The sequence below is a fragment of the Lampris incognitus genome, chromosome 5 (assembly GCF_029633865.1).
Source record: "Lampris incognitus isolate fLamInc1 chromosome 5, fLamInc1.hap2, whole genome shotgun sequence".
NCBI lineage: Eukaryota > Metazoa > Chordata > Actinopteri > Lampriformes > Lampridae > Lampris > Lampris incognitus.
Genome location: NC_079215.1, coordinates 8,500,993 through 8,507,860, shown reverse-complemented (window position 1 = coordinate 8,507,860; position 6,868 = coordinate 8,500,993).

The window sequence follows — 6,868 nt, the reverse complement described above, 5'->3', positions numbered from 1 at the left end:
GGGGGGGGGCGGAGGGGGCTGACTAACAGCCCATAATAGGCGGGCATTTCTAGAAGAAGGTGGACATTAACATGCTGTTGGATTTTTTTGGGGGGGGGATTTTTTTCCCCCCATTTTCTCCTCAATTGTACCCGGCCAGTTACCCCACACCAGTGGCGGCTGCTGACCAAAATTTTTGGTGAAGCAGCCCCCCCCTCCCCAACCAACCCCCTCTATTATATTTCAAAACATCCCTCACCGATTTCAAATGAGCAGCCAGAAGAGCGTCACAGCGGGGAAACACTTTACTATCGGACTTTGCACTCTCGCCATGCCCCCCTAAACGCTGCCCCTGACGACCCAATAACGACACAGAGTCCATCAACCTTTCCAGAATGTCTCGGCTTTCCCGGACCCTGTCGTTGTGCTTTGCCAGCTGGAGACGCTTGCCTTCATCAGTCAGCGTATCAATCCTCACATTGTCCCATCAGACCTGGTGGCACGGCAGCACTGACGTGCTGCTTTGCTTTTTCACGGAGCTTAACGGATCTGTCAACATTTGGTAGATCCTCAAATCCACCTCTTGCAAACGGAAGAACACCCATCTCGTGCAGCAGCACACTGAAACATCACGCCAGGCCAGCAATGCAAGCGGTTTGTTAGCACACTCCCCGTTAGCCCCTCCGCCTTGTCATACCTAGAACACTTAACTCCCACTTACCGAGCCCCCTCTCTGCACCAGCTTGATGGGGGGGGGGGCTTTGGTCTCTTCTAGCTGTTCCTCATAGGAGAAAGTGTGAAAAGATCCCCAGAGGATCCGGTCCACAATGTTTGCATCCATCATAATTCTCCTTTGCAAAAAAATGCTAAAGACAGGAGCTAGCTGATGTAACCGGTTATTTTCTTGCCCGGTGCGGGATTCGATACAGGGTGTACTGCACCACAAGGCAACGTCACTAACCGCTCGGCTAAAGGGTCAGACCCGTTAGCTCGGGACTAACGTGTCTTATTAGTCGTTTACACTAAGCTAGTTAGAACAACTAACGTTAGCCTACAGCACAGGGCTACTACACGAGGTCAAGATCAAACATGCAAATAGAAAGATGAGCAATAAAGATCTGAACAGATTAGTTAGTCATTATATAATATTTACAATATATATATATACAAGAACCACAAGAAACTACTGTAGTAATCTCTGATTTATCTTAGGCTAATCTCTTGTTCTTATCTTTCTTACCTGGCCTTACACCGTGCTTCGAATACCAAAAGGTATCGTGAAACTGGAGAACAAGTAAATATAGGATCGGAAAGGCTGAACTGGTGTTCTCTGATTGGTTAGACGGGTGTCAATCATTTTCAGGTCGAGGAAAGACTAGGTGAAGCACTGCTTCACTGGGTGGCCATTAAAACCTGTCATAAACCATAACTGTTCAATCCACAAGGTGTAAGGTACTATTTCAACTTAAATTCACTTACATTGGGTTAGTGAAGCAGAACACTCCCCTGTGTCACCTGAAGAGGGCGCTGTGTTGACCAATACCCATGACACTTTTTTAACAGCCACCCGGACGCCCCACTGTTGCCTACCTGTAATTTGGGGTTATAAAACAGTTTGTCTTCTCTTAATCTCAATCCCATTAATTGAGACGGTCCCCCACCAACAAACGACCCCACGGTCCCGGGGGTCGTCGGAACAGACGACCCGTGGGGTCGTTTGGGTTGGAGGACTTGAACATGTTTTGTCTTTGTAAGGAAAAACACGACCCCCAGAAACACAAAACCCGGATCATAGTGTTACATGGAGGTGAATGAAGGATTCAAATATATATTTTTCGGTCCTGGAGAGCTTGAAGTCTTTACCTGGACCTCTTACATTCCGTCTGGCTGTGCAGCGAATTCCAGACCGGGTCCAGACTAAGTCTGCGAGGCAGCGAGTTCAAGTCAAGTCCAAGACCTTAAGGTGGCGAGTCTCAAAGGGGCTGTAGAGGCTGACACCAGAACAGAACAAGTCCAACCGGACACCGTGACTGAAGAAAAGGTCAAAATCCCACAAACCTGCACCATGCATCCGGGCTTTCTGCCCCTCCGCCAAAGCAAGGACGGTTCTAGTCCAGGTTTCCAACGAGACACAAATGGAAGATAATAAAACACAGACAATGAGACCGGTTGACCTCCACAGGGGAAAACTTGATATCCATCCATCCATTATCCAAACCGCTATGCTAATGAGGGTCGCGGGACGCTGGAACCTGTCCCAGCAGTCATTGGGCGGCAGGCGGGGAGACGCTCTGGATCTAGACAGGCTGCCAGGCCATCACAGGGCCGACACACACACACACACACACACACACACACACACACATATTCACACCTAGGGGCAATTCAGTACGGCCGAGTCCCCTGACCTACATGTCTTTGAGTCCCCTGACCTACATGTCTTTGAGTCCCCTGACCTACATGTCTTTGAGTCCCCTGACCTACGTGTCCTTGAGTCACCTGGCCTACATGTCTTTGAGTCCCCTGACCTACATGTCTTTGAGTCCCCTGACCTACATGTTTTTGAGTCTCCTGACCTATATGTCTTTGAGTCCCCTGACCTACATGTCTTTGAGTCACCTGACCGATATGTCTTTGAGTCCCCTGACCTACGTGTCCTTGAGTCACCTGGCCTACATGTCTTTGAGTCCCCTGACCTACATGTCTTTGAGTCCCCTGACCTACATGTTTTTGAGTCCCCTGACCTACATGTCTTTGAGTCCCCTGACCTACATGTCTTTGAGTCCCCTGACCTACATGTTTTTGAGTCACCTGACCTACATGTCTTTGAGTCCCCTGACCTACATGTCTTTGAGTCACCTGACCTACATGTCTTTGAGTCCCCTGACCTACATGTTTTTGAGTCCCCTGACCTACAAGTCTTTGAGTCACCTGACCTACATGTCTTTGAGTCACCTGACCTATGTGTCCTTGAGTCACCTGACCTACGTGTCTTTGAGTCACCTGACCTACATGTCTTTGAGTCCCCTGACCTACATGTTTTTGAGTCCCCTGACCTACGTGTCTTTGAGTCCCCTGGCCTACATGTCTTTGAGTCCCCTGACCTACATGTCTTTGAGTCCCCTGACCTACATGTCTTTGAGTCCCCTGACCTACATGTTTTTGAGTCACCTGACCTACATGTCTTTGAGTCCCCTGACCTACATGTCTTTGAGTCACCTGACCTACATGTCTTTGAGTCCCCTGACCTACATGTTTTTGAGTCCCCTGACCTACAAGTCTTTGAGTCACCTGACCTACATGTCTTTGAGTCACCTGACCTACGTGTCCTTGAGTCACCTGACCTACGTGTCTTTGAGTCACCTGACCTACATGTCTTTGAGTCCCCTGACCTACATGTTTTTGAGTCCCCTGACCTACGTGTCTTTGAGTCCCCTGACCTACATGTCTTTGAGTCCCCTGGCCTACATGTCTTTGAGTCCCCTGACCTACATGTCTTTGAGTCACCTGACCTACATGTCTTTGAGTCCCCTGACCTACATGTTTTTGAGTCCCCTGACCTACATGTCTTTGAGTCACCTGGCCTACATGTCTTTGAGTCACCTGGCCTGCATGTCTTTGAGTCACCTGACCTACATGTCTTTGAGTCACCTGACCTACATGTCTTTGAGTCACCTGACCGACATGTCTTTGAGTCACCTGGCCTGCATGTCTTTGAGTCCCCTGACCTACATGTCTTTGAGTCCCCTGACCTACATGTTTTTGAGTCTCCTGGCCTACATGTTTTTGAGTCCTGCATGTCTTTGAGTCACCTGGCCTACATGTCTTTGAGTCACCTGACCTGCATGTTTTTGAGTCCCCTGGCCTACATGTCTTTGAGTCACCTGGCCTGCATGTCTTTGAGTCACCTGGCCTGCATGTCTTTGAGTCACCTGACCTACATGTCTTTGAGTCTCCTGACCTACGTGTCCTTGAGTCCCGTGACCTACGTGTCTTTGAGTCCCCTGACCTACATGTCTTTGAGTCACCTGGCCTACATGTCTTTGAGTCACCTGACCAACATGTCTTTGAGTCAACTGGCCTACATGTCTTTGAGTCCCCTGACCTACGTGTCCTTGAGTCACCTGACCTACATGTCTTTGAGTCACCTGACCTACATGTCCTTGAGTCTCCTGATCTACATGTCTTTGAGTCCCCTGACCTACATGTCTTTGAGTCACCTGACCTACATGTCTTTGAGTCACCTGACCTACATGTCTTTGAGTCCCCTGACCTACATGTCTTTGAGTCACCTGGCCTACATGTGTTTGAGTCACCTGGCCTGCATGTCTTTGAGTCACCTGACCTACATGTCTTTGAGTCCCCTGACCTACATGTCTGTGAGTCACCTGACCTATGTGTCCTTGAGTCACCTGACCTACATGTTTTTGAGTCACTCGACCTACATGTCTTTGAGTCACCTGGCCTACATGTCTTTGAGTCCCCTGACCTACGTGTCCTTGAGTCACCTGGCCTGCATGTCTTTGAGTCACTTGACCTACATGTTTTTGAGTCCCCTGACCTACATGTCTTTGAGTCACCTGGCCTACATGTCTTTGAGTCACCTGACCTACATGTCTTTGAGTCACCTGGCCTACATGTCTTTGAGTCACCTGACCTACATGTCTTTGAGTCACCTGACCTACATGTCTTTGAGTCACTTGACCTACATGTTTTTGAGTCCCCTGACCTACATGTCTTTGAGTCACCTGGCCTACATGTCTTTGAGTCACCTGACCTACATGTCTTTGAGTCACCTGGCCTACATGTCTTTGAGTCACCTGGCCTACATGTCTTTGAGTCACCTGGCCTACATGTCTTTGAGTCACCTGACCTACATGTGTTTGAGTCACCTGACCTACATGTCTTTGAGTCACTTGACCTACATGTTTTTGAGTCCCCTGACCTACATGTCTTTGAGTCACCTGGCCTACATGTCTTTGAGTCACCTGACCTACATGTCTTTGAGTCACCTGACCTACATGTCTTTGAGTCACCTGGCCTACATGTCTTTGAGTCCCCTGACCTACGTGTCCTTGAGTCACCTGGCCTGCATGTCTTTGAGTCACTTGACCTACATGTTTTTGAGTCCCCTGACCTACATGTCTTTGAGTCACCTGGCCTACATGTCTTTGAGTCACCTGACCTACATGTCTTTGAGTCCCCTGACCTACATGTTTTTGAGTCCCCTGACCTACATGTCTTTGGACTGTGGGAGGAAACCGGAGCACCTGAAGGAAACCCACGCAGACACGGGGAGAACATGCAAACTCCACACAGAGGACGACCCGGGACGACCCCCAAGGTTCATCTCAGGTCGTTCTGTGTGTGTGTGTGTGTGTGTGTGTGTGTGTGTGTGTGTGTGTGTGTGTGTGTGTGTGTGTGTATGTATATACATATATATATATATATATATCTGACGTATCTGAAGCTGAGGCGTTTTAATAACACGATACATTAGTTTGGCCCACACTGACTGGCCATGCTGGAGTTGAGACTGGAGTGTTACAGCTCCAGTACGGGTGGGACCACCATGAACCTGACCGGACCTGTGTCACAGGACTAGCGCTAGTTCTGCAAATCTAGAAAGTTTAGGGGGCTCGCCGGTTCGAATCCCCGTGTTACGTCCGGCTTGGTCGGGCGTCCCCACAGACACAACTGACCATGTCTGCAGGTGGGAAGCCGGATGTGTGTCCTGGTCGCTGCACTAGCGCCTCCTCTGCTCAGTTGGGGCAACTGTTCGGGGGTGGGGTAACTGGGGGGGAATAGCGTGATCCTCCCACGCGCTACGTCCCCCTGGTGAGACTCCTCACCGTCAGGTGAAAAGAAGTGGCTGGCGACTCCACATGTATGGGAGTAGGCATGTGGTAGTCTGCAGCCCTCCCCCCCCGGATCGGCAGAGGGGGCGGAGCAGAGACCAGGACGGCTCGGAAGAGTGGGGTAATTGGCCGGATACATCCATCACCCATCCATCTATTATCCAAACCACTTCATCCTGCTCTCAGGGTCGCGGGGCTGCTGGAGCCATCCCAGCAGTCACTGGGCCCAGGGTAAAACAGCTGGAGCCTAATAGGAGAACAAAGGGGGGGGGGGTCCATAAAGTTTGGACGGTAAGGAGCTCAAAAATGGACAGTTAAGAGTTAAAAGTAATTGTCAGCATCGGCGTCCAAACTGAAACCGTGGAGGGCTGGAGGAGTCTGCGTCCAGCCGCTGTGGCGCGGGGGGTCGCTCAACACTTAGTACTAAGACTATCCATCCTCCTCAATGTCTTCCAGGCCTCATCCTCCCCCTCGATCCCAGAGGGATGAAGGGCTTTAGGCCTCGGTCATAACCTCGACCGTCCCCTCCCGCAGAACCACCGAACATGGCAGGCACAACACATAAACCCCCGGCAGGCTTAGCGGGCTCCACTGCACAGACCGCCGGCCCCGTGTGGACGGGCCCGCCGGCGGCACCGTCCGGTAATCCCGCTAAACCGGGTTAAGGACGCTTGGCTTCCAGGCAAGGGAGCGCCGAATCCACCACGCCGTCACTGCGGCCGGCCCGACACGTTGGCTTCCTGAGGGAAAGTGTGTTTCTGGGGCTTTCGTGCACCAGAAGATTTATTTCATTACGCGGAAAATAAAGAAAGAACCTTTAACAGGACGAGGGAGCCGCACCAAGTCCACAAGGGCCGAGACGTGGCCTCTGTGAACAGCAAGGAGGTCCTGGGTTCCAACCCCGGGCCGCCCCAGGTCCGTTCTGTGTGCAGTTTGCATGTTCCCCCCCCGTGTCTGCGTGGGTTTCCTCCCAGCATCAACAAGTCACGCACGTTAGGGTTGATACCCCTGCCTGTGCCCCTGAGCAAGGC